A 26,027-nucleotide genomic window follows, 5' to 3' on the forward strand; every position below is an offset into this window, starting at 1 on the left:
AATCTCTCCTTTCACACCCTGGATCAATCTGTCATGAAGAGTCCATCACTTCTCTGTTAATGCCTTTCTTCTTGAAGGTGTCATTTTAATAAAATAGCTATTAACGAGGATTAAAATTAAATGTACAAATAACTTGCACAGCTGTGGTGGAGGAATAGGCTGCTTCAGCATGAGGGGGGTGGAAAAATCTGAGCTAATGAAGGCTTTTAAAGAGATTAATGCTGCAGCCAAGAGAATCCAAGTGCTGCTCAGATGCACTCTCACACTCTCACTCACCCTTTCCCAGTCTCTAAGGCCACTGCAACTAGTGAAAGTGGGGATATCAGGTAAACCTTTATGCAGAAGAGTCCAGAAGTCTGAGACCACTATTGAAAATGCTTCTAATTTGCATGTTTCTTAAATAGCACAGTTTTTTAATCAGGTTTATGTTAATCCTGATGACCCATGCTATCCCAGCACAATTTAACAGTTGTTAAATTGTTAAACAATTGTTCCAAAGAGCAGCTTTAGTTCTTGGAAGCAAGCAAAACTGACCCCTTGTAAAAAGGATTTAACGTGGTCACTGTCAAAATGTTCTAATTTGACTTGTGATGTAGAAATACAGTAGTGCACATATCTTAAAAATTAAGCTCACACCTGAAAATCACTGGAAAAATCAGCTAGTATGGTGCAGGCTTAAGAATGTTTATAAGTACAGTATGTGTGTGCTTGTGGTCTGATGTTTTAGTGTCAAAGTAAGCTCTTTTTATGAGGATGAATTCTTAGCCATTTCAAGTCAAGTCAAGTCATTTTTATTTGTATAGCACTTTTCACAACACACATCGTTTCAAAGCAGCTTTACAGAACATCATGCATTAACAGAAAATGAAACTGTAATATCTATAACTTCATTGTGTAGTTTGATTATATATGATTGTAAATTGTGTATACAAATAAATAATTAAATAATAATTGTATTTAGAACCCCAGTGAGCAAGCCAAAGGCGACTGTGGCAAGGAATACAAAACTCCATACGATGTTGGTTAATGGAGAAAAATAACCTTGGGAGAAACCAGGCTCACTGTGTGGGCCAGTTCCCCTCTGGCTAAACAGCATGAATATAATGACAATATTAATTATTTGTGTGCAGTGCAAGTCATGGTTTAAAATTAGTATACTAAGTAAGTGTTAAAGGCCAGTGTTTAAAAAAAGATTTTGTATGAACTGTAAGATTAATGACTAATGTCTTTGAAGTTCATTCTGGATTAACAGCAGAAGTTCACATAGATGCATTGCCTTTGTTAATTGGTTGATGGAGGCTTTTGTTGGCAATTAATTGATAGTCTAAGTATTCCATTTTAAGAGTGTAGTCCATTATTAGACCAAGGTGATGTAAGCAGAGATCAGTGAGGTGCATCTCAGTTCAACCGGCAGGTCATTTCGGTGAGGTCTGTCCTAAGTCCAAGGTTCAGGCAGTGGCATATGAAATATCCCATGTCTTATGGTCAGAGTTGTCATCAGTTCATCCCCTGAAGTCCATCGTAATAGACTGAAGTGGCTGCACACCGGCTGCATTTAGTCAACATCACTCAGAGACATGTAACAGTGAAGTCCGACACCAAGCAGGAATGTAGCTGGATCTGGCCGGCTCCGTTATGAATCCCGAGGTCGAGACAAGGAAACAAATATAATAATATTAGCGTAGATTCCATTCAATTTGTTGCAGAGTTATAGATCATGATAAATGTTTCTTGTTCCGATAGACCTAACTAAAGCAGCCTAATTGTGAGTTGATGGATACATTAGGTGTCTGCCTGGCTAAATAGATGAGTCTTTAGTCTAGACTTAAACTGAGTGAGTGTGTCTGCGTCCCAAACAGTGTATGGGAGACTATTCCATAGTTTAGGTGACAAATAGGAAAAGGATCTACCTCCTTTTGTGGATTTTGATATGCTAGGAACTATTAACAGGCCAGAATTTTGTGATCGTAATGAACATGATGGAATATAGCATGGTAGAAGGTCACTTAAGCACTGCAGAGCTAGCCCATTCAAAGCTTTGTATGTAGTTAACAAAATTTTAAAATTAATAAGAAATTTAACAGATAGCCAATGTAACAATGATAAAATGGGTCTAATATGATCATATTTCTTGGTTCTAGTCAGCACTGTGGCTGCTGCATTTTGAACCAATTGAAGTTTATTTATTGAACTTGCTGGACATCCTCCTAGTAATGCATAACAATAATCTAGTCTTGGGTCATGAACGCATGAATTAGTTTTCCGGCATCAGCAATAGAGTGCATGTGTCGTAACTTAGCAATATTTCTGAGGTGGATGAATGCTGTTCTTCAAAAACTGGAAATTTGGTTCCCTATCTGTCACTCACTCGAAGTTGTGTCGATGTAGTGACACTAGGGGTCACCCTTGGGAGCCCCAAACATCTCTGCTTTTTTGAAAAAAAGGCCAATGAGAATTGGCGAGTGGAATTTGCATGCCACTCCCCAGGACATACGGGTATAAAAGGAGCTGGTATGCAACCACTCATTCAGATTTTCTCTTTGGAGCCGAGCGGTTCTATCCAATGAAGCTGAATTCATCCGCCAAGTTCATTCACCTCATCTGCTGGATTCTACGGTGCATTTCAGTGGCTTCTCCCCCTCTGCACCCATGGAGTGCAGAGAACGCCCCTGGGCACTTCGGCAGAAACAACTAAAAGAGTATATTCTAAAAAGAGTATATTTTCTTTCTAAAAGAGCGGCACACACGGAACGTCTTTTTAAAGATGTCTTTCCGTTCGTGTGTTATTTCTGGTTGCGGTCGTTATCTCTCTGCTTCTGACGGCCACGATCACTGTCTTACATGTCTGGGTGCTACCCACGTGGAGACATCGTTCATGGATGGGTCTTGTCCTCATTGCGAGAACATGACCATGGCAATGTTGCGGTCGAGGCTTGCATTCGTAAGAAAGCAAGCCACCCCAGCATCTCCCCATCTCGGTCCTTCTACTTACGGGTATGAGGCCGTGCCAGTTAGCACTGGGGGCGATTTGGGGACCTCAATGGGACCACCTCCGCCGGGTATCCCCCCACGGACCTCCCATTCCCCAGCACGCTCGCTTGCCCCGGACGGGCGCTCGGACGAGATCGCCAGCTCGTCTCAGGGTGAGTTCGACCTCTCGTTCGGAGCCCATGAAGAAGACGAGTTATCGAACGCAGCATCAGAGAGTGGGCTTGTCCAGTCGGACGCAGAGGCTTCGACTGGGCTTCCTCCTTCGGGAATGGTCGCCCAGTCCAAGGCCGACGTCGAAATGATGGACATGCTTTCCTGGGCCTTCGCGAGCGTCGGGCTATAGTGGAACCCTCCACTCTCCCCTGAAACATCACGGCTCGACGATTAGTTCCTGGGCTTGGGGCGCCGCCCACGGCCACACACCACCCCCATTCCTTTCTTCCCGGAAGTGCATGAGGAGCTGACAAGATTGTGGGAGGCACATTTTACTGCCCGGTCTCGGTCTTTCAGCTCCCCCGCCCTCGATGGCGGAGAGGCCAGGGGGTATTCAGTGATCCCCCAGGTGGATAAACTCCTGTCCAGGGCCTGTAGGTTAACATCGTCCCTGATGGCTAAGGCCTACGGTGCCACTAGACAAGCCGCCATGGCTCTCCTGCAAGTACACCAAGCCAGGGTGCTAAAAGAACTGCATGAAGGTAGTTCTGACCCGGGATTGATGCAGGAACTGCGCTCGGCGACCAACCTCGCTCTCCGGGTGGCGAAGGTCACGGCGCGGTCTCTCGGACAGGCGATGTCCACCCTGGTGGTCCAGGAGCGCCACCTTTGGCTCAAATGAGATGCGAGAGGCTGACAAGGCATGGTTCCTTGATGCCCCCATCTCCCAGGTTGGCCTATTTGGCGACACCATCGAGGACTGTGCCCAGCATTTCTCGGCGGTGAAGCAGCAGACGGAGGCCATACAGCACATCCTGCCCCAACGCGGCTGAAGACCCCGTACCCCATCTGCTTGCCGCCAAGGGCATCCTCCTGCAACTACAACACCGGCTCCGCCACAGCCTGCCCTGTGGCCCGGCCCCGGCATGGAGCCCAGCGCAGGAAGCAGACACCACCCATCTCACAGCCGGCCGCCAAGAACCCGAGGAAGGCTTCGAAATGCCCCCAAGTCGGGCGACCCAGGGGCGAGCAGACCACTCAATCCCCCAGTGGAGGGCTGGGAGGAGAATCTTTTGTTTCATTTTCATTTAATTTTGCTGCATGTCCAAGAGGCTGCGGTACCCAAAAATTCAACAAAAGAGCGGTTTTCTTGTTCCCTGGGTCACATGTCCGGTGCGCATGGCTGTCGTCACGACCACCATCCACCATTCCATCTTTGCAGGTATGGTGCTCCAGCGGCGGTCCTTCCGCCCCTCTGTGCCCAGTTTTGGCACAAACACGCCCATACAGAATTGGGTCCGGTGGACTACGGGGATGAGACTCCTCCTCCCCCCTCCTCTGCCAATCTTATGGTGGGCAACAGGAGCCAGGTAAGTGCTTCATTGTCCCTGGACTCAGCACGGCCACGGGGCTCGAATTCCCTCGACGTGGCACCTCGAGCTCCGCCCCGCTGCAAGGCCCCACCTGCTGGTACGTCTGATGTGATCATTCCCTTGGTCCCCCTAGCCCGGAGTTTGGGCCCTTGGCTCGCACTTTCCAACCCATCGTGATGGCTGACCCGGACCGTCCGACGCGGCTACGTGATTCAGTTCGCCAGGCGCCCGCCCAGGTTCAGCGGTGTCTGCTTCACCTCGGTGAAGGCTGAGAATGCCACTACATTGCGTGCAGAGATCGCTACCCTTTTGCACAAGGGTGAGATAGAGCCTGTCCCTCCAGCCAAGATGAAGAAAGGGTTCTACAGCCCTTACCTCATCGTACCAAAGAAAGGCGGTGGGTTGCAACCAATCCTGGACCTGCGAGTACTGAACTGGGCTTTGCACAGACTCCCGTTCAAGATGCTGACGCAAAAACATATTCTAGCGAGCGTCCGGCATCAAGATTGGTTCGCGGTGGTAGACCTGAAGGACGTGTACTTCCACGTCTCGGTCTTACCTCGACACAGACCTTTCCTGTGGTTTGCCTTCGAAGGCCAGGTGTACCAGAACAAGGTCCTCCCTTTCGGCCTGTCCTTATCCCCTCACATCTTCACGAAGATCACAGAGGCAGCCCTTTCCCCGCTAAGGGAAGTGGGCATCCGCATCCTCAACTATCTCGATGACTGGCTAATCCTAGCTCACTCTCGAGAGTTGCTGTGTGCACACAGGGACCTCATGCCCCAGCACCTCAGCCGACTGGGGCTTCAGGTCAACTGGGAAAAGAGTAAACTCCCCAGTTCAGAGCATCTCTTTTCTCGGTTTTGAGTTGGCCTCAGTCTCGATGACAGCACGCCTCATGAACAAGCATGCACAGTCGGTGCTGAACTGTCTGAAGGCATTCAGACGGAGAACAGCGGTTCCACTGAATCTTTTTCAGAGGCTCCTGGGGCATATGGTATCCTCAGCGGCGGCCACAACGCTCGGGTTGATGCATATGAGACCGCTTCAGCACTGGCTTCAGACTCGAGTCCCGAGATGGGCATGGCGCCATGGGACACATCGCGTGGCCATCACACCAATCTGACACCGTCTCTTCAACCCTTGGACCAACCTTGCATTTCTACGGGCAGGGGTTCCCCTACAGCAGGTCTCCAGGCACGTTGTGGTTACAACAGATGCCTCCAAGATGGGCTTGGGCACTGTATGCAATGGGCACACAGCCGCCAGCTCCTGGACTGGCCCGTGGCTGCGTTGGCTCATCAACTGCCTAGAGTTGTTGGCAGTTCTGCTCACCCTGCGGAGGTTTCGGCCGTTGATCCAGGGCAAGCACGTGTTGGTCCGGATGGACAACACAGCGATGGTAGCGTACATCAACCACCAAGGCGGTCTACGCTCCCATTGAATGTCACAACTCGCCCACCGTCTCCTCCTCTGGACTCAGCAGTGCCTCAAGTCGCTATGAGCCACTCACATCCCGGGTGACCTCAACACCGCAGCGGACACGCTGTCACGTCAGGTTACCCTCAGGGGAGAGTGGAGACTCCACCCTCAGGTGGTCCAGCTGATTTGGAGTCGATTCGGTTGAGCACAGATAGACCTGTTTGCTTCCCGGGAATCCTCCCACTGCCCGCTTTGGTATGCCCTGACCGAGGCACCCTTCAGTATAGATGCGCTGGCACACAGCTGGCCCCCTGGACTACGCAAATACACATTTCCCCCAGTGAGCCAACTTGCACAGATGCTGTGCAAGGTCAGGGAGGACGAGGAGCAGGTCATCCTATTAGCACCCTACTGGCCCACCCAGACATGGTTCTCGGATCTCATGCTCCTTTGCAACAGCCCCCCCCGGCGAATTCCCCTGAGGAAGGACCTTCTTTCTCAGGGATGGGGCACCATCTGGCACCCACGACCAGACCTCTGAAATCTCCACATCTGGTCGCTGGACGGGACACGGAATACCTAAGTGGCCTACAACCCACGGTGGTAGACACGATCACTCAGGCTAGGGCTCCCTCTACGAGGCGCCTGTATGCCTTGAAGTGGTGTCTGTTCACTAAGTGGTGTTCTTCCCGAAACGAAGACCCCCAGAGATGCGCAGTCGGATCAGTGCTTTTCTTCATGCAGGAGAGGCTGGAGGGGCAGCTGTTCCCCTCCACCCTGAAGGTGTATGTAGCCACCATTTCGGCTCATCACGATGCAGTAGATGGTAAGTATTTGGGAAGCACGACTTGATCATCAGGTTCCTGAAAGGCACTAGGAGGTTGAATCCCTCCATACCATGCCTCGTCCCCTCGTGGGACCTCTCTGTAGTCTTTCGGGGTCTACAGGGAGCTCCCTTGGAGTCAGCTGAGCTTAAGGAACTCTCTTTGAAGACTGCCCTCCTGACTGTGCCCACTTCCATCAAAAGGGTAGGGGACCTGCAGGCATTCTCTGTCAGCAAATCATGCCTGGAGTTTGGTCTGGGTTACTCTCACGTGATCCTGAGACCCCGACCGTGCTATGTGCCCAAGGTTCCCACGACCCCTTTTAGGGATCAAGTGGTGAACCTGCAAGCACTACCCCAGGAGGAGGCAGACCCAGCCTTGGCATTGCTGTGTCCGGTGTGAGCTTTATGCATCTATTTGGATTGCACGCAGAGCCTTAGAAGCTCCGAACAGCTCTTTGTTTGCTTTGGTGGACAGCAGAATGGAAGCACCGTTTCCAAACAGTGGATCGCACACTGGGTCATTGACGCCATTGCGATGGCATATCAGGCTCAGGACATGAGCCCACTCCACCAGGAGTATGGCGGCCTCCTGGGCCCTGGCTAGCGGCGCCTCCTTGGCAGACATCTGTAGAGAAGTGGGCTGGGCAACACCCAACTCCTTTGGTTCTACAATCTCCGGGTTGAGCCGATCTCATCCCGTTTATTGGCATGAGCAGGTAAGTTCCGGGACAAACTGGCCAGGTGTACCGCTTGAGCATAGTACTTTTCCCCTCCCTTGAGGTGACAACGTGCGTTCTTGACACCCAGTCGTGTTCACAGACTGTGATCCCTGGATGACTTTCCTCCTTAGCCCTCTGGCAGTTGAGTTTGCAAAGAAACTCGCTGACCAGCCCAGTACGTGCCCTAATGAGCCCCCATATTGAGGTAGGTGCTCCAGATGTGCTGGTTCCCCGAAGGCAACCCCATGTGATATCTTCCGCAAAATTGTTTCCCTGATGGCAAACTGCGTCTTCCTTGGGCAGAGACCCCTCTGCCCCCGGTCGCCATGCTCTGTAGAAACTCCTCCCCCTTTGGGTAGGACCTACCATGGGACCTCTCCACATGACATACTTCCGACAAAATCTGGTAAGACCATGTGACGTATTCCACTCAAAATACCCCCCCCCTCCCCTCTCTTTTGGGCGGGGTGTGGTCTCCACAGTGTCTTAACCTGAGGAGGGACACCCCCCATCGCAGACACTTTTGGCTCCCAGTCAGTTAACAAATTCCACTCTTTTTGGGGAGAAAAGAGAGGGAAAAGAGGCCTCGGCTGGGGTAGTCTGTTCCTATAGTTGGGCAGCCGACTTGTTCCTAATGGACCGTTCGACGCTAATAAGAGCGTTGGGGCAGGTTACGTGATGGCCTGGTGCGCTGGCTACGAGGCACACAGCAGTCTGCCCATCACACACCGCCAGTTCACGTAACACAGTTCAGCTAGTTGTGCCATTTTGTATAGAGACCCCTAGTGTCACTACATCGACACAACGTCGAGTAAGTGACCGATAGGGAACGTCATGGTTACTTTCGTCACCTCCATTCCCTGATGGAGGGAACAGGACGTTGTATCCCTCTTGCCACAATGCTGAACTACCCGCTGAAATGGCCGGGACCTGGTCTTGGCTCCTCAGCACAAAACCTGAATGAGTGGTTGCATACCAGCTCCTTTTATACCCGTATGTCCGGGGAAGTGGCATACAAATTCCACTCACCTCATTGGCCTTTTTTCAAAATAGGTGAGGTGTTTTGGGCTCCCAAGAGTGATCCCTAGTGTCACTATATCGACACAATGTCTCGTTCCCTCCATCAGGGAACGGAGGTTACAAAAGTAACCAGGACGTTTTCAAGAAATATAGAATTGGATATCATTGGCATAACAGTGGAAACTTATTCCACGATTCTTGATAATATCTCCCAGGGGAAGCATATATAAAGAGAAAAGCAGAGGCCTTAAAAGTGATCCCTGCGGTCTGCAAAATAGGACCTAAACCAAGCTAATGCAAGTCCACAAATGCCAACATACAGTACTGTGCAAAAGTCTTAGGCACATAAGATATTTCACAAAAACATTTGTCTTAAGATGGTTATTTATATATTCAGCTTTAAAGTGTCAATAGGAAATATACATTTTAGACTTGCAAACATTCATTTTGCAAATAGAATTGAATAGAAGAACAGGGAGCCCTGCAACAGATGGCATTGCAGGTGTCCCTAGGAGAACTGGTGCTGTTTTGAAGGCAAAGGTGGTCACACCAAATATTGATTTAGCTTTTTTAGTTTACTGGACTTAGTATGACATCAGTTGATAAATGAAAACTATTTATGGAATTATTTTTTTTTAAATCCTCACTATGCAACATTTTTCACAAGTGTCTAAACCTTTAGCACAGTACTGTAAGTCTCAAGCCTATTCAAGAGAATGTCGTGATCTATGGTGTCGAAGGCAGCACTATGATCTAAAAGCACTAGAAGAGAAATGCAGCTGCGAACAGATGATAAGAGCAAGTCATTTGTAACTCTTCGACATAAACAGGAGATTTGAAATCGGTCTATAATTAGCCAACTCTCCAGGATTAAGCTGTGGCCTCTTAATAAGAGGTTTGATAACTGCCATTTTAAAGTTTCTTGGGACAAGTCCTAAGGATAGCGAGGAGTTAATATTAAGAAGAGGTTGTGAGATTACAGGGAATTTCTCTTTTCAGAGCTTAGTTGGTATTGAATCTGACATACATGTTGTGGCTTTTAAAGTTTCAATAAGTTTTGTTAGGTCTTCATGAACTATGACAGTGAAGAATTGAAGTTGCTCGTGAGGAAAATTATGAGACAGGTACTGTGACAGACAATTGCATAATTCCAATTTTATTTCTGATGATTTCAGTTTTATCAGTAAAGAAATTCATGAAGTCATTACTATTGTGCTGCGATGGAATATCTGGTTCAGTTGAGGATTTATGCCTAACCAATTTAGCCACAGTACTGAATAAACACCTAGGATTGTTGTGGTTATTTTCTATGAGTTTGCTAAAATATGCTGACCTGGCGGCTTTTAGTGCTGTAGCTACAGACACTGTCCTTCCATGAAATACCTCTAATTATGTATTCTTCCACTTGCGCTCAATTTTCTGAGCTGCTCTTTGAGAGCATGAGTGTGATCATTGTACCATGGTGCGGGGCTTTTTTATTTTTTTAATTTCTTTAATCGAAGTGGGGTGACACCGTCAGGAGTGCTAGAGAAGACTGTATTTATATTTTCTGTTATTACTTGAGGTTCTTCTAGACTTTTTGGCTTACTGAGTATGTGAGACAATTCTGGAAGATTATTAGTGAAGCTGTCTTTAGTGGTTGAAAGAATAGTTCTGCCTGAACGATAGCATGGTGTAGATTGAGTGACATTAGCTGATATCAGCAAACATGAGACGAGATAATGATCTGAGATGTCATCGCTCTGCGGCAGAATTTCCATAGTATCAACATCAACTCCATATGACAGAATTAAATCTAGCGTATGATTATGGCAATGAGTTGGTCCTTTAACATTTTGTCTGACTCCAAGAGAGTTAAGAATATCGATAAATGCTAATCCCAATGTGTCATTTTCATTATCTATGTGAATATTGGAGTCACCAACAATTAAAGCTCTATCCATAGTAACTACTAGATCTGATAGAAAATTAGCAAATTCACCAAGGAAATCATAATACAGCCTAATACAGATCTATATACTGTAGCAAGGGCAAAAGACGACAGAGATTTTTTATTTGTATCTGACGGTGTCACATTAATCATTATTAGTTCAAAAGACTTAAACTTCTATCCTGTCCTCTGAGTAATACCAAAAACTTCACTGTAAATTGCAGCAGCACCTCCTCCTCGACCTTTCAGATGAGGCTCATGTTTATAACAATAACCTGGGGGAGTAGATTCATTTAAACTAATATATTCATCTGGTTTAAGCCAAGATTCAGTCAAACAGAGCGCATCCAAACTATGATCTGTAATAATTTAATTTACAATTAGTGCTTTGGTTGAAAGAGATCTAATGTTTGGTAGCCCTACCTTTATATGATGTTTAACTTAAATTTTTTTTGTTAATTTCTACCTTAATAATTTATTTATTTTTTTTCTAAATGATTTAGTGAGGGGTTTGTGTGTAGTAGTTCGGGGAACAGACACAGTCTCTATGTGATATCTAGGTGATACAGTCTCTATGTGTTGTAGTTTATGTGACCTGTGTGACATCTCAAGGCAGCTAACAGACGTTCGGATTAGCCAGTTTGTCTGCTTCCTGACCTGGGCCCCAGTTTATCAGATACTATCAATATTAAGACTATGAGCCAAATTACTAGAAAGGAGAGCGGCACCTTCCCTGGAGGGATGGAGTGCGTCTCTCTTTAGCAGGTCAGGTCTACCCCAAAATCTCTTTCAATTGTCTATAAATCTTATGCTATTCTCCAGACACCACTGAGACATCCAGCCATTCAGTGACACTAATCTACTATAAACCTCGTCACCACGATGAGCAGGGAGGGGGCCAGAGCATATTAGAGTGTCTGATATTGTTTTTGCAAGTTCACACACCTCTTTAACATTATCTCTAGTGATCTCCAACTGGCAAAGCCAGACATCGTTAGTGCTGACATGAATAACAATTTTAGAAAATCTACGTTTAGCATTAGCCAGCACTTGTGAATTTGATCTGATGTCAGACGCCCTCCCGAAATGCATTTAACAATAGTGGCTGGAGTGTCTATTTCCATGTTCCTTACAATAGAATCTCCTATAACAAGGGCACTTTCAACATGATTCTCAGTGGTTGCATTACTGAGTGGGGAGAATCGATTTGAAACCCTAACAGGAACAGGAGAGTGGTGTCGCTTTGCTGAGCGATTATGCCACAGAGACATCACCCAAATGCCCTGCAGCGGGGGCTCTACAGCCAAAACTAAAATATGTGTGTTGCTCACTGTTCTACCTGCATCCGAAACAGTATCTACCGGTTTCTCTTTCTCACTGAACTTTACTAGCGTTCGGATGCGTGCCTCTAACTCATTAAACTTCTCCATCAGCCTAACTAATTCCTTACATTTATCACATGTAAATCCCTCACTGCTGATGGAAGAAGCTATAGTAAACATGTGGCATGCAATGCAGGAAGCAATAACATGAGTGGATGCCATGACTTACCGCAACTGTTTGTTGTTGTTGTTATGGTTGTTCTTGAGCGGCAAGGGTTTGAGATCGACGTGAATCCCTCACGCAATGGTTTGCTGTTGTTGTGTTGCTTCTTGATCAGCAGATGTTTGATATTGAAGCAATAATCCGTGTAAAACACAGAGGAGAAAACAAATGCATGCAGTCGAAATGCGAGATGTAGACAAGCAGAAAAAAGAAAAGAAAACGTGTGCGTGGTAGTATACACGCAATTGAAACAGTAGAAAAGCTGGGAAAAAAACGAAGCACATGGTAAAGTTACAAAGGATAAAACAATGAGCGTAGAGGAATAAGCAATGCTAAGCAGGCTAGCAAGCTACAAACAGACTTGGTGCCGGCAGCAACCGGAACAGGAAACAGCTCACCACTCTCTAGTTTCTGAGTATTTTTGTTCATTTGCCATGTATGAGATTACAGTTTGTCATAATTAGGAGACAGAATATGGACATTGTATACGTTGTCAAACACTTGTCTTCCTTGTCTTCATTAGAAATTGCAAAGCTAATGGCCATTGTACTTCATCATCTGTTCCCTAGGAGCCACTTTGTGGCGGCTTAATTTGGAAGCTGATTTTTTAGTGGATACAAATATTCATTTTCCAATACATTGTAATCTTCGTTTAAACAATCTCGATATTGTACTTAAAACCCAAGATCGTTCTTTCACTCTATTTTCAAACCTTCTCTTCAATGAGAGGAAATCACTCGCATTTGCAACCCAAATTTTGTAACTAAAATGTATACTGATTAGCCAAAATATTATCACCACTCACAGGTGAAGTGAATAACATTGATCATCTCCTAACAAGGCCACATGTCAAGGTCTGGGTAAATTAGATGGTAAGCGAACAATTAGTTCTCATAGTCAACGTGTTGAATGCAGGAGAAATGGGCAGGAGCGACTTTGACAAGGGCCAAATAGTTATGGCCAGATGACTAGGTCAGAGCATCTCTGAAACGGCAAGGCTTATGGTGTGCTCCCAGTCAGCATTGGTGAGCACCTAGCGACAGTGATCCGAGGAGGGACAAACCACAAACCGGCAACAGGTTGTTGGGCGTCCAAGGCTCATCGATGCATGAGGGTAATGAAGGCTATCCCGTCTGGTCCGAACCGACAGAAGGTCTACTGTGGCACAAGTCAAAGAAAGTTTTAATTACGGGACAAATGTGTCACACAGTGTGCATCTCACCCTGCTGCATATGGGGCTGCGTAGCCGCAGACCAGTCAGAGTGACCATAATGACCCCTGTCCACTGTTGAAAGCACCTACAATGGGCAAGCGAGCGTCGAAACTGGACCTTGAAGTAGTGGAAGAAGATCACCTGGTCCGATAAGTCCCGTTTTCTTTTACATCACATGGACAGCTGTGTATGTGGATGACCGTGTACGTGTACACTGTTTACCTGGGGAAGCGATGGCACCAGGATACACTGTGGGAAGATGACAAGTCGGAGAGGGAATGTGATGCTCTGGGCAATGTTCTAATGGGAAACCCTGGGTCTGGCCATTCATGTGGATGTCACTTTGACACATTTACATTTACATTTATTCATTTGGCAGACGCTTTTATCCAAAGCGACTTACAAGAGAGGAAAACATAAGCGAATCATCTTAGGAGACAGTGGTATGAAAAGTGCTGTATTACAAAGTATCACTAGCATCATAATAGTATTCAAAACAGAGTAAAATGCAACAGAATTTTTTTTTTTTTTTTTTAATGACTGGTTAAGTGCTCATGGAGGACACGTGCCACCTACCTAAGCGTTGTTGCAGACCAGGTACACCCCTTCATGAAAATGGTATTTCCTGATGGCAGTGGCCTCTTTCAGCAGGATAATGTGCCCTCCCACACTGCACACATTGTTAGCGAAGAGTTCAAGGTGTTGCCCTGACCTCCAAAGTTCCCAGATCTCAGTCCGATTGAGCAACTGTGGGATGTGCTGGAACAACAAGTCCGATCCATTTCGGAGCCACCTCAGGATTTACAGGACTTGAAGGATCTGCTGCTAATGTCTTGGTGCCAGATACCTCAGGACACCTTAAGGGGTCTTGTAGAGTCCATGCCTCGGTAGGTCGGCGCTGTTTTGGTGGCATACGGAGGACTAACAGCATATTAGGCAGGTGGTCATAATGTTTTGGCTCAACAGCGTATTTATTTGGCAAGTGGCTGGAAAATTTTCATTTTTCACTCACCGGTGATTGTGTAGTATAGTGGTAGACTATTCAGCAGCTACTGTAGATCCTTTCACTGTTTGTTGAGATTAAAAGTTATTCTGTGTAATTTGTGTACAAAGACGAGATCAATGTGACCCATTTGTAACTGAATGATGTCTCTTTTAATAACCTTTCTGTTCTCTACATTCAGTTGTTGATCAAAAACAACAAAACGATAAACATTTAATTCTAATCACGCATAGCACAGATGAGATGAAGCCATTCTATCGTTAACATCTGCTCATTTACAGACGCTCTTTACAGAAATGCCGGTTTTGTTGAAGAAACAGTATTTTAGCACGTGTTCAACAAATCAAGTGCTTGTAAATAGTACAAATTATACAAACAATAAATATGTAAAAGAAAAAAAATGAAATATAATATCTTATTTATTGATTGAATACATGACTTTGTACAAAATGTGATTAAAATGATGAAAAACTAATAAATTATAATTAGTATAATTTTCATAAGGTACCTAATTCGAAGGTCCCCTGTATAATTAGCATCATTAGCTGGGAGAGAATTTCTTTCATATGTAAGCAAATGGGATATTATAACTGAAATATACCTATATGAACCGATATTGAATCGAAATCGGAATCGAACCGAGAGCTTGTGAATCCGAATCGAATCGGGAAATCTGTATCAATACCCATGTTTTCAAAAACTGGTGCATTCATCTTCTCATGTCGTTCTGAAATTAACACAAACATAAATGGCACAACCTATAATTATTCTGTACGCTTCAGCACTTAAACTCATTAGCCACAACTGTCTGCACTTAAACCGATTAGCCACAGCTGTCATTGAAAAGGAGAGAAGGAAAATGGGTAGAATCTGGGGGAAGATAGTGAAGTTGTATGCTTTTTTCTTCCACGGAACACAAAAGGAGTTATTTATAGCAGAATGTCCAAGCTGCTCTTTTCCATACAATGAAAGTGAAGATGATCACGATGGTCAAGCAAGAATTGCAGTGAAATATATGTCTGTTCCTCACACAAAGCTATCATGAGGCTTCATAAGACTTGAAATAAAGTGTAAACCTAAAATGGACAAAAAAAAGTCAAATGGACTTCTTTATGATGCTTTCATGGTGCTTTTTTGTCCTCTTTGGAGCTTGACAGCCCACTAGACCATATCCACTTTTATTGTTTGAAAGAGAGGAGCAGGAACATTCTTCAAAACATCTGCTTTTGTGTTTCACAGAATAAAGAAAGTCATAATTAATGCATAGCAGAGTGGGTTGCAAATACCAGAAATATACACAGAAAGACTAACATTAATGAATGAATAGAATACAATAGTCATACTGTTTTACTGACAGACTAAAATCTATTTATTTCTATTAGATGCGACTTCTCTCTCTCTCTCTCTCTCTCTCTCTCTCAACAAGGATTTTCAAATATATTTTAAATGATTCTACAGACCCCCTGCAATTACTCCACAGACCACCGGTTGAGAAACACTGAACTACATACAGTATCTCTTTAAAAAAAAGAAAGAAAGAAAGAAAGATAATTTGCTGTACTTTTGTGACTGTGCACTACTTCTATGTCCATCCTCTAAGACATTGATTAGATAGATCATAGGTTAAAAGCTTTGGCTGGCAACTATTGAACTGAAGCATCTCTCAGTGAATACGTTAGCAAGATGTAAGTAAACATTGTACTCCTCTTTGACCCCTGTGGTCATTGTACATCTCCCTGTAGGCGGCACAGTGGAGTTGCACAGTCAAAGCTGTTCAATATAACAGTGTGACCTTCAGACCCATTAGAGTGAGGAACAATGGTTATACAGCTCTCGCAGTATATGCACTTCCTTTTTCCATTTGTCTTGAATTCATTTATTTAAAAAATTGTAAGACACAGTCAGCTGCAATGGTCTAAATAGGAAAACCTTCCAAATTAATGTGATTTGGGAGGCTGCAGCTTAGGAAATATTTTTATTCTTTTGATTTACTACTGTTTGCTGTTAGGTGCTACTAAGTATAGCATGTTTCAAGGCAATAAGGTGTAAATAATGTGGGATTTAAGCAAATAAAAATGATGTCGTAAGATCAAGTTGATGTCATTCAAACACACTTTTAATTTATGCAACACAGCTATTATATTAAACAAACATCCACCAGTAAGGCAACTGTGTGAATTCATTTTTAAAACTCTGCCCATTTTGTTTATGCACTATAAACAGGTCTTAAAATGCAAATGAAGGAGAAATCCGCTTTCACCACCTGCTGGTGATTCTCTGTGTAGATTAGGGATTGGACTGCCCTCCTTTACACTCAATCAGCCATAAGCCCTTATTTAACTATCAAATGTATGTCACCTGAACAGATGATGGGGTCCTGACATGGTCTTGTTGCGGGTTTAAACAGAAACTAATTAGCCCCGTTGCCACCTTGCATGCTGAAAGAAAAAGCATCCATATCGGGTTAATTTGTCAAGTGATCTAGAGTGAGAATCAAAGGGGGAGGGGGGGAATGCACTTTAAAGGTGCTACATTTTTACATTTCAGGTCATGTTTTGGCCACTGAGTTTTGCTTCTGTTAGTGATGGCAATTTTATTCAGCCATTCGGTGCCGTTTTTATGTTGGCGAGTTCTTCTGAAATACAGTCTGTGGCCTGAACTTTTTGGTATCTAGAAGGTGTACTGTGAAATTATGAAATGAGCAAGGCCATTTACCAGCATTCCTTCACCTGTTTAAACAGCAAGCCATTAGGAACAGGAAAACCTGCAGTGAATCTTTGAAGGTGTTTTTGAAGAAAGTGTTGGAAAGGCTTGACATGAGCAGAAATAGCCTTAAATATAGGCTTTAACGTGTGCAAATTTTCTTAAGTGTAGGCAATAAAATGTCTCAAATACAACCGTGTCATGTTATTTTGGTCCATCACTCAAGTTTTGCTGTAAATGCTCTCATCACCCAGGCTTGCAACTATTTTGTGTTTCACTGCATATGCTCAAAGTACTTTGGTCCAAAATGTCAGATGAAAAGCAAATAAAGTCTATTTTCAATTACTTTTTCTGGCACATATTCTTTATTCTTTCAATACACTATAAGCAAAACAATTTGATCTCAAGTAGCCTATGTAGGGCTTTACTGGTTGTTTAGATCAGTGTTACTATCAGAAATAATTAATAATTATTTCTGTAGTTATTAATTAATATTTAAATTAATCAGTTGAATCTAACTCATTAAAACCTCATATGGGGCTCCAGTAAATGTAGTGTGCTACGTTTAGGAGCAAGTTTGGTTATTAGCAATAATTAATAATTATCAAAGATAGTTATTAATTATTAAAATCAATAGAACATTGATGAGAATCAATGTTAGCTTTTTTAAATCCTTTAAATCAACAGTTATCAAAGATAATCGTTAATTGTTAACATCGATGAAACATTAATTAAAATTAATACTAGCTTATTGATCATTCAAATTCAATCATCAAAGATAATGATCAATTATCAAAAATCAATAGAATATTAATAAGGATTAACATTGACGGGGCTCCACCCTGAAATCAGGGACTAATAACCAAATAGTAAAACAGTCTCAATATTAGATTGTTTCTTAGGAGAATAAGCATCCGAAGAATATCGATTTTCGGGAAAAAAACAATGAATGAAGGTTTGAATCCGAGCACTGACATCCCGTCAGCACGACACAGGCATATGCAAAACAAACCAAAACACTTCTCTTTGTAATATAAACAAAAGTTTATTTATGCAGTAATATCAATTAATAATTAATACAATGCAGTCAATAAACTTCCGACTTACAACTACAAACTAAACAGTGATATGATTAGATATGGAAATAAAAATAATCCTATGACACATAAGGTGTGTGTGTGAGTGTGTTTGTGTGGGTGTGTGGTTAGTAAGAGAGAGAGAGAGAGACAGTCCTAAAGCTGATTTCGCGATCGTGGGAGAGAAAGCAGCTGTTTAGTTCATCGCTCAGAGACGCAGTGGATGGCTCGTAAACAGTCCCGCGTTATTTGACACTTTAATGGATGAACTCAGTTGCGGTCTCACCCGCGATGGCGAAATTGCACAACAATCCAATTTGGTTGGACCACAATACAGCAAAAACCTCTTACTTGAATCGCATGAGGACACAGGTAGAATGTGTTTTCCTCCATCCTTTAACTCTGACCCGGTTCCTTGAGGCTCGGGTGATGACGGGAGGCCGTTTCCTCGCTCTGTCGGTGGGCAGTACGGCTGTTGATTCTCGGCGGGCTGGCGGAGAACTCAGAAATGTCGACTTGATTGAAGATGGAAGAGAAATCTTTAATCTCTTCACTTCTGTAGGCAAACGGATGAAGATGCGAATTGCTCGGTGGTCTCCTTCGGATCCGTTAGAGTGTTCGGTTGAACACAGAGTAATCTCAACTCGTCCAGCGAGATGGAGATTGTATGGCCACAGTTTCAAGTCGGACGTTACTTCCTTGTGCCACGAGGTTGCACCTGAGAGCAGCAAAGAGCTACGTCTATATTCGGTGAACAAAGACGCTGGAAGTCACTCTGGAAGCATTTCAGAGTCATTTCAACTCCTGATGATGTCATGTTTGAGGGATGTTGTGTTGTGTGCCTCATCCAATAGGAGTTGAGAGTTCGATCCTTTAGTGAGCAAGGCTTCATGGATTTGTAGTCTGTTTTCGACTCCCTTTGTTTGATTTTGGCGCGATTTTTATCAGTAAGATTTACGACATGGAATGTGTGGGGGCTGAGTTAGGTTTTACGACTTGTGTTAGGCCTGCCTTTGTCTTCTATCTGAATACATGAGGCCCAACACCTACCATTTGCTGCTTTTCGTCACTAAGTTTCAATGTATAAATTCAGTGTCCGAATTCAAGTCTCATCCATACAAAGTAGATTTGTTGAGAAATCCTGTTAAAAAAAAAATAAAAAAAATAAAAAATGAAATTCAGTATGCTATGCATCATTGTCATTTAGGGTATATCATCATTCCCTAACAAATCTCTGCAAATGTTGCACAACCTGTACATTAATATAACCATTATTGCAAGGGCCTGTCATGTCCCTTTTGCCTGTTTTGTGTTGTCCTGGTAACATTCAAAAGGTCAGAACAGTCACTACCACTGCAGTGGTTTGATCAGACTGATCTGCAAAGAAAGATCCTGACAGTAAGTCACTCAAGTAAATCTCTATGTTATAGGAGAGAGCTGTTTATGCTTGTTCTATACCTGACTGGCAGATGTCCAATGCATTTATTCATTGTTTTCTTGTACTGATTTAGGAATGTTTTTTCATATACTGAAACTGAAAATGGGAGAAACAGTTTTATGTCAGGGAATTGTTAGCAGAAAAAGCTTCTTAACTATTTCCCAGATTCCCATGAGCAGTTTTATCATATAGCCTGAACAACTGTTTGTTTTAATTATATGCAATGGATTTCTCAAAGAATTCTTAACATGGCAGGTGGAACTTTGACCATTTCCAAAATGTTAACAGTATTATTATATTGGTTGAATAATTGTTTTTGAAAGATCTGCAATGGATGGCTCATAGCCTGTTGGGGCATCATGGATACTGGATAGTTGTACCACTGTGCCACTGACAACTTTTTATGCACTGTGACATTTAAAACTTTCTTCTAGAGTTAGGATGTCTGATCATCAGTAATATATTGTAGAAAAAAGAAAGGATCACAACATTCTTACACTCGAAGACTCATGGGTTTTATTTCAAGAGAGCCTATACCTGTGTTACATTTTAATAACTCACACTTTACCTTTCTCTCAGGCTGGTCCCATAGCTGTGGAACCATGTGCAGGGAATTGTGCTGCTGTGCAAACACTGCTGATAAGTCTTCCACAATCATCTTCTGGAGTGCCTCTCCCTGACCAGTGTGGTAGGAATTCCAAGTCCCTTCATTCATTTACCATCATAGCTTTGCTAAACATGAAGTCACAATAAATCTTCCACAGTTTCTGCTCTGAAAACTTTGGCATGTACAGAAGTTATGTACTTGCTATTAATTTAGATTTGCTAGGTTGTATACATATTTCCATATATTTTTCACTAAAGCAAAATCACTAAATAGCAGTAAAAAATTATATGAACATTGGCCGGGAATCAAACCCGCATGGCAGACAAATTTTACCACTGAAATACCAATACAAGTAGCAGGTGAAATTACGCAAAAAATTTTCTGTTTTAAATGTCTCTCAATCAGACTTAGATGAAAGTTTCACAATACTGAGTGAAAAACGTCTCGGTTACTGTTGTAACCTCCATTCCCTGATAGAGGGAACGAGACATTGTGTTGATGTAGTGACACTAGGGGTCGCTCCTGGGAGCCCCAAACATCTCCAATCTTTGAGAAAAGGCCAATGAGAATTGGCGAGTGGAATTTGCATGCCACTCCCCCAGACATACAGGTATAAAAGGAGCTGGCTTGCAACCACTCATTCAGGTTTTGTGCTGAGGAGTCAAGAAGTGGTAAGCCACTTAAAGTCTTCTGCGTCCCATCCAGGGCTTGCCAGACACGGAGATGCCAGAGGTCTGGGCGTGGGTGCCAGATGGCGCCGCGTCCCTGAGAGAGGAGGTCCTGCCTCAGGGGAATCTGCCAGAGAGGGGCTGTCGCAAGGAGCGTGAGATCTGAGAACCAAGTCTGATTGGGCCAGTACGGCGCCACGAGGGTGACCTGTTCCTCATCCTCCCTGACCTTGCACAAAGTCTGCGCAAGCTGGCTCACTGGGGGGGCGCACATTTGCACAGCCCCCGGGGCCAGCTGTGTGCCAGTGTGCCTGTGCTGAGGGGAGCCCCCATCTGAGAATACCAGAGCGGGCAGTGGGAGGATTTCCAGGAAGCAAACAGGCCTACCTGTGCTTCGCCGAATTGACTCCAAAACAGCTGGCCCACCTGGGGGTGGAGTCTCGACTCTCCCCTGAGTGTCACCTGCCATGACAGCGCATCCACTGTACGGTTCGGGTCGCCTGGGATGTGAGTGGTCCGCAGTGACCTCAGTCACTGCTGACTCCGGAGGAGGAGATGGTGGGTGAGTTGTGGCATGTGACTTGGACGTAAGCCGCCTTGGCGGTTTGTATATGCCCCCGTCACCATGTTGTCTGGCCAGACCAACACGCGTTTGCCCTGGATCAACAGCAAAAGCCTCCGCAGGGTGAACTGTACTGCCAACAACATGAGGCTGTTGATATGCCACAGTCGTGGTCCTGTCCAGGAGCCTTCAGACAGTTCAGCACCAACTGCGCGCTCTCGTTCGTGAGGTGCGCTGTCATCGAGACTGAGGCCAACTCCAAACCGAGAAAAGAGATGCTATGAACCGGGGAGAGCTTGCTCTTTTCAGTTGACCAGAAGTCCCAGTCGGCTGAGGTGCTGGAGCACGAGTCCCTGTGTGCGCACAGCAACTCTTGAGAGTGAGCTAGGATTAGCTAGTCGTTGAGATAGTTGAGGATGCGGATGCCCACTTCCCTTAGCGGGGCAAGGGCTGCCACTGCGACCTTCGTGAAGATGCAAGGGGACAAAGACAGGCCGAAGGGGAGGACCATGTACTGGTACGCCTGGCCTTTGAAGGCAAACCGCAGGAAGGGTCTGTGTCGAGGTAAGACCAAGACGTGGCAGTACGCGTCCTTCAGGTTTATCGCCGCAACCCAATCTTGATGCCGGACGCTCATTAGAGTGCGTTTTTGCATCAGCATCTTGGACGGGAGTCTGTGCAAAGCCCGGTTCAGTACTCGCAGGTCCAGGATTGGTCGCAACCCACCGTCTTTCTTTGGTACGATGAAGTAACAGCTGTAGAACCCTTTCTTCATCTCGGCTGGAGGGACAGGCTCTATCGCGCCCTTGCGCAGAAGGGTAGCGATTTCCGCATGCAAGGTAGCGGCGTTCTCGCCCTTCACCGAGGTGAAGCGGACACCGCTGAACCTGGGCGGGCGCCTGGCGAACTGAATCGCGTAGCCGAGTCGGACTGTCCGGGTCAGCCATCACGACGGGTTGAAAAGCGCAAGCCATGTGCCAAAACTCCGGGCGAGGGAGACCAAGGGAATGATCATGTCGGACGTACCGGCAGGTGGGGGCCTCATGGCGGGGTGGGGCTTGAGGTGCCATGTCGAGGGGACACGAGCCCCATGGCCATGCTGAGTCCAGGGACATCGAATCACTTACCTGGCTCCTACTGCCCACCATAAGATTGGCCGAGGAGGGGGGAGGAGGAATCTCGTCCCCGTAGTCCACTGGAACCAATCATGTGTGGGCGTGTTTGTGCCACAGCTGGGCGCACAGGGGCGGGGGGTCTGCTGCTGGAGCGTCATACCTGCCAAAATGGGATGGTGGACGGTGGTCGTGACGACGGACGTGTGCACCAGATATGTGACCCTGGAGTCGAGGGAACCATTCTTTTGTCAGGCTTTTGGGTGCCGCAGCCTCCTGGGCATGTGGTGACAAAATATTCTCCTCCTGGCCCTCCAGCTCAACTGGCTGGAGGGGCCTCCTGGGCATGTGGTGACAAAATATTCTCCTCCCGGCCCTCCATCGGGGGATGGAGTGGTCTGTCGACAAGCCCCAGGGAAGTGGGTCTTCTCGGGGGTGCTTCGAAGCCTTCCTCAGGTTCAAGACGGGTGGCGTCTGCTCCATGCCGGAGCCGGGCCATGGGGGCGGGCTGCGGCGGAGCCGGTGTTGTTGCTGCAGGAGGACACCCTTGGTGATGAGCAGACAGGGTGCGGGGTCTTAAGCCATGCCAGGGCAGGATATGTTGTAAGGCCTCCGTCTGCTTCTTCACCACCGAGAACTGCTGGGCAAAGTCCTCGACAGCGTCGCCAAACAGGCCAAACTGGGAAATGGGGGCGTCAAGGAACAGTGCCTTGTCCGCCTCTCCCATCTAGACCAAGTTGAGCCAAAGGTGGTGCTCCTGGACCACCAGGGTGGACATCGCCTGCCCGAGAAACCACGCCATGACCTTCATCAGTTCCTGCATCAATCCTGGGTCAGAACTACCCTTGTGCAGTTCTTTTAGCGCCTTGGCTTGGTGTACTTGCAGGAGAGCCATGGCGTGCAGGGCAGAGTCGGCTTGTCCAGCGGCACCGCAGGCCACAGTCGTCAGGGATGACATAAACCTACAGGCCCTGGATAGGAGCTTCGGGCACCCGCGCCTTATCCACCTGGGGGATCACCAAATACCCCCTGGCCGCTCCACCATCGAGGGTAGTGAGAGCGGGGGAGCTGAAAGACCGGGACTGGGCAGTTAAAGGTGCCTCCCATGATCCCGAGCTCCGAATGAGAAGTCAAACTGAGAAGTTAACTCGTGCTGAGACGAGCCGGCGGTAAGTGAGCGTGTTGGGGAATGGGAGGTCCATGGGGGGATACCCGGCAGAGGTGGTCCCATTGATGTCCCAAAATCGCCCCCAGTGCTAACCGATGCGGCCTCAAACCCGTAGGTAGAAGGACCGGTGCAGGGAGCCGCTGGCGACCGCAACGTTGCCATGGTCATGTTCTCGCAATGAGGACATGACTCATCCACGAACGATGTCTCCGCGTGGGCAGTGCCCAGACATGTAAGACAGCGATGGTGGCCGCCAGAAGCGGAGAGATAACCACCGCAACCAGGAATAACACACAAATGGAAAGGCATCTTTAAAAAGACGTTCTGTGTGTGTGTGCCACTCTTTTTGTGAATGAAAATATACTCTTTTAGAATATACTCTCTTATTTTCGCTCTGCCGAAGCACCCAGGGGCGTTCTCTGCACACCACGGGTGCAGAGGGAGAGAAGCCGCTGAAATGTGCCGTAAATCCAGCAGTTTTGAGGTGCATCTTTTGGAGGGAATTGAATTCAGTGCACTGAATACAACCGCTCGGCTCCGAAAAGAAAATCTGAAAGAGTGGTTGCATACCAGCTCCTTTTATACCCGTATGTCCGGGGGAGTGGCATGCAAATTCCACTTACCAATTCTCATTGACCTTTTTAAAAATAAAACAGAGGTGTTTGGGGCTCCCAAGAGTGACCCCTAGTGTCACTACATCGACACAACCTCGAGTGAGTGACAGATAGGGAACAAAATACGTCTTTATACATTATATGCATGTGATTAGTAATTCAATTTATTAAAACAACTATTTTATCACTTTAGTTGTTACGCTCATTATTGATAAGCCTGAGCCTCCTCAAAAATATATTAAAAATGAACAATAAAGTTACTAAAAAGGACAGACCATCACTGCCTTTTCTCTTTTTTTTTCTGTCTTCACACCAGTGTCTTTGTCTCTGTTGTGTGGTTGTGCTTATTATCATGTAGCTGTGATGAATGAGCTGAAAAATGAGCAGCTGTAAATGGTACTGCAGCAGGAAGCAGCAGCTCACAGATGGGACACATGCAGTACTCTGCAGGCCAACAACATCTCCTCACTGCAACATGACACTGACACCACTGCACCTCAAAAAAAGAATGATAAAGAAAGGGAGGGGTGGGAAAACAGGAGAAAGAGAGAAATAAATGATTAAGATGAGGTGCAAACGAGAGATAGAATGCATGGTGGGAGTACAGTCCAGTAGAACTGACTGAACAGAGAAATAAATCTGACAGAGAGAATGTTATCTCCAAGGACAATCAAATCCAAATACTCATAAAGACTAAGTAAATGTATGGCTTTATCTCTTAAACCAGCCCCCTTTTTCCAGTACACTAACTCTGTCTGTGAGGAACTAATACCTGCGCTTTGACTTAATGAACACTGACACGTTTGAATCTGTGGGCTCCTGCACTGCTTGTTGTGATAAAAACTGAAAAGGCGTATTTTGTCTTTTACTCTGAGGCATATGACAGATTTTTGGAGATGGTTACAGAGAGATGCTGAATGTCTTTTGTTTTCCACAGACACATATATCAAGTCTGAGTTATATTCAACAACATTTCACCTTGAATTACACTAATTAGCACGCCTGCTGCATGTGGTAATGACATTCGAAGATATGTAATATGTAAACAACCCTTAGATCAATAGAGTGTGTATATGCAGAAATTTGATCAGTGATAAGGCAGAATTGAGGGTGTTTGATGGTCTGCTGAGGTTTTATTTCCTTAAAGGTAAAGTAGTACCGAATTGAATTGCAAAAATAACTAGATTGTGAGTGAAAACGTGAGTGGTGTCATGTCCTCACCACACCATTAAACAAACAAGCCCACCCCATGTCTCAATGATATTCTGGTACTGAGATTTGGTGTTCTAGGTGGTTGATAGGGTGTGGTGGTTTGTTGCTGGATTTCACAAAACTTGCCTTACTGCCCCAAGTGAAAATTCACAAAGAATGAACTGTGGCCGGTAAAAGTGCTTGTTTTTGCATGCACTGTCTGCACTGTTTTAGAGCCTGATTCACCAAAGGAATTATGCAGCTCAAGCAACAGTGCGAATGTTCCCACAAAATCGCTGCTGAATGCAATTTGCACACGCAATTCTTGCGGGCCGATTCTGAGCACTTTATAACGGAGGATGCAGCAGACCACTGCGATCTGATGGGCTTTTTTTGGCTGGTATTTTCAATTATTAAAAAAATATATATATTTATATATATATATATATATATATATATATATATATATATATATATATATTACTTAGAAAACATAATTAGACGCATCATACGCACGATTTATAAAAGTCATAGCACACCTCTCCTCATTAAAGGGATAGTTCACCCAAAAATTTAAATTCTCCCATCATTTACACACCCTCATTCCATCACAGATGTGTATGACTTTCTTTCTCCTGCTGAACACAAACAAAGATTTTTAGAAGAATAGCTCAGCTCTGTATGTCCATACAA

General features: G+C 45.2%; 1 pseudogene; it reads left to right on the forward strand.

The window, feature by feature from the left end:
* Positions 1-26,027, forward strand: part of LOC127414331 (attractin-like protein 1) — a 491,512-nt pseudogene that overhangs the window by 447,277 nt on the left and 18,208 nt on the right.

The sequence above is a fragment of the Myxocyprinus asiaticus genome, chromosome 23 (assembly GCF_019703515.2).
Source record: "Myxocyprinus asiaticus isolate MX2 ecotype Aquarium Trade chromosome 23, UBuf_Myxa_2, whole genome shotgun sequence".
In the NCBI taxonomy this organism is placed as follows: domain Eukaryota; kingdom Metazoa; phylum Chordata; class Actinopteri; order Cypriniformes; family Catostomidae; genus Myxocyprinus; species Myxocyprinus asiaticus.